We start from the raw sequence: 12807 nt of genomic DNA on the forward strand, positions 1-12807 counted from the left end.
AATGGGACAGTTTTATTTACTAGTAGTTTAGCTATCTTCCCATTTTAGTCATGCTGCAGCTACTATTTTTTTAAGACTCCCTCAGCTAATTGCAGTTTTCTTTTTCAGGCAGTTGCATTTTGTGTGTAAATATCAATCATCGATTGAAGTTCAAAATTTCCTCCATCTACTCAAGTCTTCAGTCTCAATGTTCAGTTGTATAATTTTGAGTTATTTTTGATGTATGGATGGTTTGAAAGCATGTTTAATTACCGTATTATGTTGAACGACTGAAGGGATACAAGTTGAATGACTGATAAGTTTGCCTTGTCCTTCATTCACTGTCTACCTCATGTGACATCTAGCCCTGGTGTCCAGTCTTTTGCATCACTATCTTTCTGTTTTCTCTCATATCAGAGACTTAGCTCCCTCGACTGTGTGGCATTTATGCGCTAGAATACATTTACCTTGTGAATGCATCTGTTTTGGTGATTCAAGGATCTTTTCCTAGAACCTTTCATAATTTATGAGTAGTATCCCAAGTTTGCTGTGTGTGTGTATGTAAATACAGTATATATTTTTATTGAGAGAAATGCATGTTGAAGATATATATGTATATGATACAGTCAAGGCAATTTATGAAATAGTTTCGAATAGTCAATTTTAACCACCTAATTTTATACATGATTTACTTTAAGAGAAAGGTATTTGTTAAGCAATCTTGAGTAATTTGTAAGATATACTGATGTCAGGAAGCTTGGTATTGTCAAGGGTCAAAAGGATAATTTAATTTTTGTGGAAGATATATTTTGACAAATTCAGTTATTTCTTTTTCAAACTGTTGTTTAAATGTTGACCCTTTATTTGTGGACAAATCCTTACTTGTTATTGGTAATGTAATGTACATTTGGTACCAAGGTTTTGTAATCTATGTGGTCCTGTTTGATACAGATATTTTTCTGTAGTTTTCAAAACAAAAGCTTCCTGGTATTCTGTATACACAATTTTTCTGTAAGGCTGCTATAACATGCAGAATATGTTTTGTGTATTGAAGTGGTTTGATAAGTAAAGTAAGATTCTGCTGATTTTTTAAGAGTTTTTGAAATTATAGAAGTTTATATTAAGTAAGAGAAGTCATAATGAGGAAGCTAAAATATTAATACTTAGACATAAAGTCTAGTTTCTATACAGGCTGGTGAGCCAGAGAGGACGAATGAATGTGTGTGTGTGTATTTATGTTAAGGTGTTAAGTTAATTTACTTAGGATACTGTAGATGAGCTGTTTTTATATAGTTCAATGGAAAGTGTGTGTGTTACTGTTAGCATACAAGTGTAATTTCATTGAGGCTAATTGAATTAGCTGTTATTTTCAATCTTAGTGGGTAAAGAGCTAACTGTTTGTACCTTTTAAAACTAGAGAAAAAAGTTTAGGTTACCATAGGCCTCTCTCCAATTTAAGTATGAAATTTATTTTATATTTATAAGACTCCAATAAATTTTGCCTCTTATATCTGGTAGTGTATAATATAGTAGTGCATTGCAGCACTGGCCAAACTTGAATGCTGTTGAAATTTTAAATTATGTCTTAAATTTTTTTGGTGATGGATAGTGACTAATTGCTGGAGTAGTTATGTTGTATTTTGTGAATTTTATATAAGGCAGGCAAGAAGCTTTTACAATCTTAGTAGGTTAAACTTGACAAATAAGGGCTCTTATTCCAAAAGCAGTTGTAAACATTATTCCTGGTTTAGTAGCACAGGTAAGTCATCAGTGAAAAATAGTTTCAATATGTAACTTACAGATTAATAACTTTTGAACCAGAATTTTGCAGTTTGTTATTTGAACTAAAATTGAACATACACCTGTCCATGACATTGAATGCAAGTTAAAGTTTTGCTGCTACGAATATTTTTGATAGCACAGATTATATTTGTTTAGCAACTGGAAATTTTAATTCTCTTCAACATTGGAAAACAGACATTGAGGTACTTATTAAATTGTAGATATACTTGTGCCATGGTTTGTACCGAGATAAAGCCCCTTATCATTACATGAGTTTGGCCACTCCTGCAATAAGGTACATCTTTAAACTTATTTATCTGCTGCACATATTTTATATTGTTAAAGAGAACTTTTAAGATTTAGAATCAGTTTCTCATAAGTCTGAACATGTTTTAACCATTGTTTTCAATTTTTTTTTGCAGTGAATGAGAGAAATCTAATCTTGTGAAAATTAGAGAAAACTTGTCCCTTCAGTCAAGTAAAATCACATTAGTGTAGAATATTGTAGCAGTGTTCAGGAACAAAAAGTTTTTTTTTTCGTATCTAGAAGAATCTTTAAATATCAATGAAGGTATTGGTGCCATTATGAAATATTTCAACCGGATTCATTGAGAGTCACATGTAGGCTACCAGATAGTACTCGCCTGAGGTATTTTTTCGTTGACTGGGAGATGAACATTGCTGTGGGGTATTGTTACAGAAGTTAGATAGCTAAGTGGGAAGAGATCAGAGTACAAGGCAGGAAACAAAGCTGTTAGTGGCTGAAGGGAGCTTACAGAAAACGTTTGGAGTAGAATATCATTAATCATAATAATAATTGGTTAGGTTCAAGTTCAGGAGATAGACATGATATGAGGGATGGCTTGTAAGGTTTAGTTTAAGAAGCGGCATTATGAAGTAGAATGCAAGTTATCTATGCAAATGATTTTGGTATGATGTGTAAAAAAAACAATCAGGAGTAGAGTTATATTCTGCCACGAACATCTTAAGTAATAGGAAGTGTTTCCATTGCTTCAATGCCTGAGAACTGGTGATGAAATGTTAATGCTTTTATAACTAAGGTAATGTTTTACAACATTAGAAACATTTAATGACTTTTAAACATGATCTCAGGCTTATGTCAAGAGGTAATTGATGCTGTCAACTGTAAATTCAATATTTATCGAATCTTAAGCCAAAGTTCTCTTCCAGGTGTCGTTGCAAAACTGGAAAGATTGAACTAAAGACCTGTGCTCACACCCTGAGGGCCTGGCCTTAGAGTACTGATTAGTTAGCGCCATTAAATTGATCCCCTGCTGTTCTGTTACCAGAGGCCTTTTACGAGAAAGAAATGATCCTAGGGCGAGTCCCATGACAAGTACAAGGGTGCGAGTTTCTTCACTTCACGAAGGAATAGGATGGTACTCGACAGCTTATTTGGTTACAGGAAGCCATTTGCTGTCACTTGGACAACTTCTAGTTGGTTAACAATTGCTGAAATAGGTTTGAAAACAGCTTTGTAACTCAGTCTGATAGTAATTATAGCCTAAGACGATGCTATTGATGTTTTTATCTTATTGGTAGAGTTATTTTTACTCGGCAGAATCTGAATTCTCAAAGTTTTTTTTGAAATGTCACAGAAACTGATCATCTTGAATGCTAGAATTCGAGGTGAATTTTGAATCTTTGCTGTAACTTGATGAACAGTCAGATTTTCGTGGTTCCAAGTGGGTAACTTGGAGTAAAATTACCTCATAAAAGTTCACTCCTGTGGAAGCAAAAATTGAAATGATAAATTTCTGAAAACTTGATTTAAGACCATGGCCTCCGAAGTTTGAATGCCAGAGTTTCTTAGGAATAGGAGCAGAATTCAGCACTTTTGGTAATGGTGCAGAAATCAAGATTCGTCTTAAACTGTTAAATTCTTGATGAGATCTTGAGATGCCATGGTTGTTATGTAAAATAATAAGTGGTGTATCCATAAATGAAGCATCCTTCTGGATGTCATGATTTGCACAGAGCATCTTGTCTTGTGTGTACTGTACTATATGGTGCTCATGGAATCTTTTGGTCACCCAAGTGTTTTGGTCTTGGATATATTTTAATATTCAGTTACATTGTCTTAGCTGTTGGCCTCTTATCTTCTATGAGACTTGGGCTTATCAGTGCTGTCTTGTTATGTTGGCTCAAGGTTATTCATAATGACAGGTGTTTTCTTGATGGTTTTGTCAGGTTTTGGAGGATAAAGTGTACTAACGAATCTTGTCAGCACAGCAGTGCATTTTTACGCTAAGATTACAGAACACATTTGTTGCTTGAGAGTAAACCTTTGGATTCACTTGTTACATCCAGCTGGTTTTAAATGTATTTCCTTTTATTACGGCAAAGGGCAAACTTCAGTTAAAAGATTTTTACAATAACTTGGTATATAAGACAAACTTTGTGAAAGTTTCTCTACAGTTAAAGCTGCAGTGGTCCCATTCTCACTCGTACAGAGTAAGATTTCCCCTCGAGCTGAGATTTACTTTTGATCGTGATTAGGTTTATTTTATCATTGACATTTTTAACCTCTGGTTCTTGCATATCTAATTTCCACACTTTGCCTATGGTTAAGTCCAGTAATTGCTTGACTATAAAGGACAGTCTCATCATACCAACTGCTTAAAATTTTTACCTCTTGTAGGGTTGACTAGCAAGTAAACTGTAGTAGACTGTAAGAATTAGCTTTGATAACCTGTAATTTATACAGAAAGAAATTGGCACAAACAAGGGATTATTTGTGGAAGTCATTGGGGCACTATTATGAGGTATAAGTTTAAGAATGATAAGGATTTAAATAATTTTTTTTTTTGTATTGACAACTGCGAGTTAGGGTTAGCTTCATTCCATTGAGATTGTAGACTAGGCTAAAGCTTTAGAATTGATTTTAGTTTTACAGATCTTCACGCTGATTATTGATACTGTGCGTGTTGTTGTATGCTTTATAATTTTCATTGAAGAACCTATTAGGGAAAGGTTATGTTTTGATGAATAGATTCCTTGTTAGAGATTTATCTTTTGAATGATAGTAAAAATGATGTTTGAGTTTTATCAAAACAATGGGGTAGGTGGAAGGTTTGTGTAGAGAAGGATAAAGATACTGGTATTGTATCTCGCTCATTATAGACCTTGAAATATCAGTAGGCATATGCATTTACTGTAGTGTTTACAAAGTGATGTTCAGCATCGAGAAAGGAAAATGAAGGGCTTTACAGATTAATTTAGATGTACCCTTGGGTAAGTCTTCCATATGAAATGTCAGATATTATTTGTTGTTAGAGCCAGTAATTTATAATGATATATTGTCTTTAACCTAATGACAAAAGTTTCCAAAGTAGACTTGGTATTTTGGTTGAAATTGTGGGTGTGGGTTAGGAATACAAAAGGGTAGTCGAAATGGCTTTCGAAGTTTTGTGCTAATTGAAGTTTTCTAGAGTAATCCTGGTGATATGCATTGGAGGTGTTGTGGTTAGTGTTGGTTGAAGTAGGTCTTGACAGTCACTGCCCAAATTTCAGTATATTGTCAGGAAGTTGTTTTTGGAATTGTATTTTTGTTATATCTAGTGACATTTGAGGTTGGCCTGAAGTTCTTGTGTATTGTCAGTTTTGCTGTTTACCTTATCCACTTTGAGCTCTCAAGTCTCTTAGGATACTTGGCTTTTTAATCAGTTTTCTCATCTGAGAAGACTCATCACTTCATGTACTCTTCGTCTTGTTCAGAATATAAAAGTGGTTTACTAGTACTTGTGATGTTTCTCAATACATTCACTATCTCTCATTCCTCAGTGTAGTTTGTGCCTCTCAAAAATCACTCTTGATTTATTGCTGGTTTTGTACAAAGTGCTTAAATGGTGGTTGTTCTTAAACCTCAAATTGTATTTTCATGTAGTTGAATGGATATACGGTACATTGTACAACATGGCAAGTGCATTTCTAAATCCATTCTGGATTTTCTCTCCCTGGTTTCAACAATTGACATCCTTCTGTGAAACCTTCATAGTATGGATGTTGTTTGGTTGGAAGTCAGGTCAGATTGTTATGAATTTGGATGCTTGCAGAGTGATTTAAAAATTTTGGTTTTTGCTTGCTTGAGGTCAGTTTATGCATCATGCAAAAATGAAGGTATTAATTCCTGAGAAGCCAAAAGGGGCCATACGTACGTTTTCAATTATGTTATATACGTAATAGGAAGCCTCACTTTGGTATGCAGGTTGAATGGGAACTTACTCTCATATTTTTAATTTTCTTGCACATTGGTATTAGTTTTTGCGTGGACTTTTTATTTCTTAAAGCATTGCATGCCTTGTTTTATCACCGTAGCTTGTTGTTGAGTGTTGGGCAAGTTTTGTTTTGGCTATAATTTATGATTTTGCAACTTGCAGGTTAGTTGTGTCCTTGGAAACATGATACAGGAATTGAGGCACACTTCATGTTACTTATTACTTTTTTATATGTAGAATACTCTAATACATACAGATATTGTTTTGCAGTCTCCTTGATGGGTATACTGCTTATGCTATCTCATCAGTGTGTGGCTTCTGTTGTCCAGATAGGAACTTTATTAACTTGAATGTTGGATTAGTACCCATACAAATGGCAGTGAATGACTAGAATCTTTTGGGACATCATTTTAGTTTTAGGTATTGTGCTTATTGAGGTACCGTGAAAGAGTTATGGTTGAGTCTTGAATTTTCTTTAGACTCATGTTATCATAACTAAACTAAGTTTGTAGGTTGTGCATGCATTAGGGAGTTTTGGTACACAGCAGAACTGATTTGCCTCTGAAATATCATATCAAAAGGTAGTCTTTCAACTCTGTAAACATCTTGCAAAAGTACGGTCTTATTTTCAACACAAATGCAAGGGATTACGAAATTGCGTTACCAAAGGTGTTTTTACTAGAGTCTTTAAAAAGTAATCTTAATTACAAGTGTTATTTCCTTTGGTGACTTAACTGTACAAGGTAATTTTGCTGCCTGTTGCCCATTTAGAACTTTTCCATATTTGTCTGTTGGTCAAGTTACAACTGGGAGTCAACAAAATGTTTTAAAGTTTTCAGCATCAAGGTTATTACATTTTGTAGTTTCAAAAACTTTTGTAAACTTTGGTTCTGTTTTGCACAAGATAATGTCTACCAATAAGACAAAAACACTCGACAGAAGCCTTAGGGTACAATTGCCACCAGGTTAAAAGCTTTTTGATACCTACTCCAGTAAATGTTGACTAATGGGAAGTTGTCCAAGTGACACAAATGGCTTCTAGTGACCAAGTACAGGTGTTACCTGCTACATAGTACCATTCCTTCATAAAATGAGAAAACACCACCTAATATTTGTCATAGGAGTAACCCCAGAGTCATTTTAGACTATTAATTTGTCTTTGGTAGGAGGACAGCAGGGATTTGAAAATCGTTGGATAGCCAACCACCTCGACCCTTTACGGTCAGCCCCTTTATTGGGGGGACACTAATATATTGTAGTAGACATGTATTAACTTTTAAATTTACTTGAAAAAAAAAAGCTTTTTAGACTTCTAGTGTATTTAAATTTTGTTCTTCATCTTTACAGCCTTTTGTGACTGAATTCATCATCATCTGTAAAGCAGCTCCTAAGTGGCGTAATCGGTATGGTCTTCACCTGCCACCTCGGCGACCGCAAGTTCGATTCTCGGGCATTCCATTGAGGTGTTAGAGATGTGTATTTCTGGTGATAAGTTTTTTCGACGTGGTTCGTAAGTCCCGTTGCTGAATAACCACTGGTTCCATGCAACGTAAAAACACCATACGAACAAACAAACAAACCATCTGTAACGCCCTGTCAACTAGACAGGACTGCAAGTGTAGTAACAGCAATCACAATGTGATTTTTCCCAGTTTCCTGATGATATGTAGATCCCTTACAAGTTAATTAACAGAAGCCTCCTCAGAAGTTTAAAGGCATTAAAGGCAGAGTAAAGATAGTTCAATCAAAGTCCTTGCAGCTACCATCATCTTCCTTTCATAAACACTATTGTGACCCCATAATACAAGTTGGAGAACTTGAAGGCAGCAAATAACTTGTAGCAGGGCATTTAAATAGTCAGTTTATTCTCCTGCAGTGTTGACTTGCTTTACGTATTCTCCTGCACTGTTGATTTGTGGGGTTATCTGAAAAACAAAATGAATAGGTATTAAATTTTGGTGAAACTGATGTGATAAAATAATTTTAAGCACACTAACACTTTCATTACAACCCTGTTTGGCCCAGCACGCTTTAACATATTTTGGTGGCTAATTGTGGCAAAAGTAATGCCGTAAAGTGCAAAATTTTAGACTTGTGGCAGAACTGATGTCAAAACTCAAAGTTTAATGCACAGTAACACTAATTTGAACCATATTTTGGCAAAGCATGCTTTCATAAAATTTGATGGTGAATGGTGTCAGAACTAATGCCATAAAATGCAAAACTTACTGTAAAATTACAATTATAGTAACTGCTGGCACATTTTAATTAATTTTAGCAATTTAAGGCAAAACTAATGCCTTGAAATTCAAAATTTAATGCACAGTAACATTTGAATAATTATAACTGTTTGGCCGGCCACGTACATTATTTGTGAGTAATTATGCTGCAAAGTTCCGAATAAACGTTGAAACATATTCTGGTGGCATTATTAACATCATAACTCAAACATAAATACTTGTGCTGTTTTCATGCATATCTTATGTAGCACTGATTTCCTTTCATTAACAATTTAAAAACAAATAATAGTGTTGTTTTCATGCAGGTCTTAAGTATCACTGATTTCCTTTCATTAATTTCAATTAACTAGAAGACTTGATTTCTCACAATGAATGTACTATAATCTACTTGACATTTACCTTTTAAGACATTTTTGTAGACTTTCCTAAATCTTCAGTCGAGTGATCCAAGGAAGTTAAGCTTCAAGAGATTTTGTCATCAACAACTGCACTATACAGTGGATTAAAGCAGTATCTAGATACATTAGTGTATTTTTAGCTTTCTACCTGCAAGTAAAGAAACAAATTATATAACAGCACCTCGGTGGCGTGGTTGGTATGGTGTTTGCGTCCCACTTCGGTGGTCGCGGGTTCGATTCTCGGCCATTCCGTTGAGGAGTGAGAGATGTGTATTTCTGGTGATAGAAGTTCACTCTCGACGTAGTTCGGAAGTCGCGTAAAGCCGTTGGTCCCGTTGCTGAATAACCACTGGTTCCATGCAACGTAAAAACACCATACAAATAAATTAATAACTTTTTATTGTAACAGCTCGGCTAAATCAACAATTACCAAAGATTGAAATATGTAGGACAAAGGTGGCTACTAAAATTTCTTGGCCTTTCATCAAGAACATCCAAGGTTTATCAACTTTCGAAAACAGGGACTTTGTGTTTTGGAACTATTTCTTCGAGACACCACTATTGGATATCAATAAATATGAGATTAAAATTTGGCGTTTGCTATCACCCTTCACCTACAGCATGTTAGTTAATACTGACTTCATTAAATAAGCAAGATGCTAGAAAAATCTTTGTAGCAACTTCAGTTGTACAAAATAGTGATGGTATAATTTAGGTCTTACATAAGGCCACTTGAGCAAAAATAAGATACTGATCAAGTCGGACTACAATATGCTAAATTAATAGCTGAGTATGCTACAAGAATATTACAATAGTAGTAGATGTGGCAAGATGGAGTCCAGAGAATGAAGAATAAACCTGAAATAAGAGGCATGAGTACATGGTCTGAATAATGTAAAAGTATGACTAACGGTAAAATGATAAGATATGCAGAATGGGCACAAATGAAGACCTACAGCATATGGGATAAAAGGCAGAAAATGCACCTGTGGAGAAAGACATTATTATATCTTAACCTAGATTGCATTAGCCAATGGGAAAATAAAAAGAGTGCAGCCTTTAGCCCTCAATTTTTTGAAGGCATTACAACTAAATGCTGTAGCTATCGTTTTATAAATTTCTGGGATAGTTGCTGTATTTTAATTTGTTCTGTCTTCATTGTTAGTTTTTCCAAGATAAACTATTGGTCACCATCTTGGATTTTTGTGCCAAAAGTTTCTATGGTGATGCAAATGGAGTCTGGCTGATTGCCTCTAAGTGCTATAGCCTTTACTTACTAGTGGGTATATGTACTGTTATTAAAAAAAAATTGGCCACTGCATACAATGACAAAATTTGTCTGCTACACGTCAAGAAAGTGAGCTTTGATTCTTTTGTTAAAACCTTAACAGAGAAATTCAAGAACTAATACACCTCGCACTGCTTACCTACTATGGCCTATAAATCAGGTTTATATCACGTTTTGGTCTTTCCTCCACTTTACCTTTGTATCCTTAACTCAGACCTGCTTTTAATGAAGCAAATGCACAAATATGGCATACTGTTTAAAAATAAGTGTACAGTTAACATGAAATGCTGACATTAACTCCTGTTATACTTACACTTATGTTCTTAAAGAAACCATTTGTATGAAGAAACCACATGTCATATCATCGAAGACTTTCCATTTGCTCAGAATGCATTGGTGAGGAGGTTGGAAAGATACTTGGGAAAGCTGACTGCTTGTCTAAAATCACCAGAGTTTTTATCTTCATGAGTTGCTGACTTCACAGCAGCATTGTGGCCATTATCTGCAAAATAATAAAGTATCAAATACAGCTTTGTAATGCAAATCAGGGAAACAAAAGAGTAATGTGTGCTAACCTACCTTTCCCTCTAAGGTAGGGCACCACAACCTACCAGACTGGAGGGGGTCATTGATTACTAACTTATTTTGAATTTGTAATAAAGTGCCCCAGAAAGACACTTGCGTAGAAAGGGCACAGCTGAAGACCTTGCAACCTTTAACCCTCAATTTGGAGTCGTTACCTCACAACTAAATGCTGTTGCTAATTATTACAGTACTGGAAATGAACTGTATTTTTATATTTTCGTCACTTGGTTTTCCAGAGATAAGTATGAAACCAATGGATCTGACTTTGTAACTTTTGCCGACTATCTTGGATTTTAGTGCAACAAATTTCTATGGCGACCAAATTGGAGTCTAGTGACTAAGAGTAACTGAGATCACTGAATACATTGATAAATTTGAGTGCTGCTAAAGCCAAGAGTGGCATTGATTAGTACATCTTTAGACTAAGCTCCCTCATATTGCTTGCAAAACAAAACCACCAACAAATTGCAAATCAGGTTAAAATCTCTGCGCCTTCCTCCACAGTGCCAGTCATGGTCCCTTTATATCCTTAATCCAGACCTGCTTCTAACACAGCAAATGCAAATATATGGCATACTGTTTAAAAATCAACATTGACAAGACACACTTTCATTCATGTTGTTGAAGAAACCACTTGATGTATCATCGAAGACTTTCCGTTTGCTCAAAATGCATAGGTGAGGTGGTCGGAGAGTTACTTGGAAAAGTAGAGTGACTAAACTCACCTGAGCATTGTGGGCAATCAGCTGTAAAATAATAATAGTATCCAATACTGCTTTGTATGCAAATCAGGGAAGCAAGACATGTGTGCTAACCTACCCTTCCCTCTAAAGTAGGGTGCCACAACCGGATCCAGGCTTATTCGGACCATTTGCTAGGCTGATTCGGACACATACTAATAATTTTATATTATAGCAATGGGTATTTCTATATAAGCATTCGGTATCGTTCGTCCCCGCGAATACGAAAAGCACCAGGAATTGGGGCGTCAAATGTATTTCGCCGTGTTTAGTACGAGCCCCTGGGGTTTAATTACAGTCGTCCGAGTAAATATTACTTAAAATTCTTGTTCAGGAGGTAAAACTGCATAGAAAAATCGGCCAATCATATGAAGGTCCGAATAAGCCTGGATAAAGGTCCGAATCCCCCACAACCTACCGGACTGAGGCTGGACTTGGATTATGTATTTGTTTTCTGCTATCTACTTTACTACTGTCCCTGAGAATGGATGTTCCATGGAAACAAACATCCTGAGGTGTTTTCTCTGCGAGAACGTGAACAAAAGATGGTAAATTTCTCAAAATATCTTGCCTGTGAAGCACCATATATAACTCTCTATATTCAGTTACAAAATTTCATCCCTGATAGAATTACCTTCAAAACAATAAAGAGGCATGTGCAAATCTATTCAGCACTACTAACCCCCGCCCCATAATACTGAATGTAGCTGAAAAGTTGGCTACATCTTTCCGTTTAGTGACTGCTTGTTCTGCACAAGTTCTGTTCTATGGAGTTTCTTGATTAATTTGGTAATTTCTGTGATAAGTTACACCCAAAGTCAAAAGATAGCCCAGCCTTTCAATTTTATCAGCAGTAACATACCACAGGCAACTATGTCAATGATAAAAACCTACTGGATTTAACACTAGCTTTTTACTTAATATCAATCGGGGTCTACATATAGCCAAAGTTGTCAATATTTACTGGAAATTAAGCTCGGCTATATATCAGAAGCAATACTTTTAATATCTGCTTTTTACTTAATACCATGCAATTAGCATTTCTGAACCACCATGACCTGCTAAATAACAGTAATGTGACCTTGCAGTCTTCCGACTGTGAAAATATTCAAGAGATCCTTTGATTTGTTTCAACGACTACCAGCCTATATACAAAATAGTAGGTGCCATGCTCAGTACCAGACCCTTTGGGACGAAATATAAAACCAACTAAAATTAAGTTTCATCAGAGACAAACAAACGGCATTACATATTCTGGTTAGCAACTGGTAGGAACCCAGCAATAGCGTAGTATGCAATTTTACCAAAGATTGTACTACATACCTAGCAACGTTGACTATGGTCTTGTGAACATGAACAACTATAGTCTGGTTGTTTTGGCAGTAATTAGCACCCTTCTAGGTTTGGATGTATGTGGAAAAAATAATGAGGTTAAATACCACGAACATGTCTTACATTGTTTAGGCTGTAAGATGTTTGGCCAATTCCCTAGTCTGGAGTTATGCCTAAATGACGTACGACCAAACGACCAGGGCCGAAACAAAATTGGCTTGACAC

General features: G+C 35.6%; 1 protein-coding gene across 1 annotated transcript in view; it reads right to left on the bottom strand.

Moving 5' to 3' along the window:
* LOC135199529 (ovochymase-1-like) overlaps positions 1-12807 on the bottom strand; it is a 46614-nt gene that overhangs the window by 7479 nt on the left and 26328 nt on the right. The window lies entirely within an intron of this gene.

This window comes from Macrobrachium nipponense, chromosome 25 (assembly GCF_015104395.2).
Source record: "Macrobrachium nipponense isolate FS-2020 chromosome 25, ASM1510439v2, whole genome shotgun sequence".
NCBI classification, from domain to species: domain Eukaryota; kingdom Metazoa; phylum Arthropoda; class Malacostraca; order Decapoda; family Palaemonidae; genus Macrobrachium; species Macrobrachium nipponense.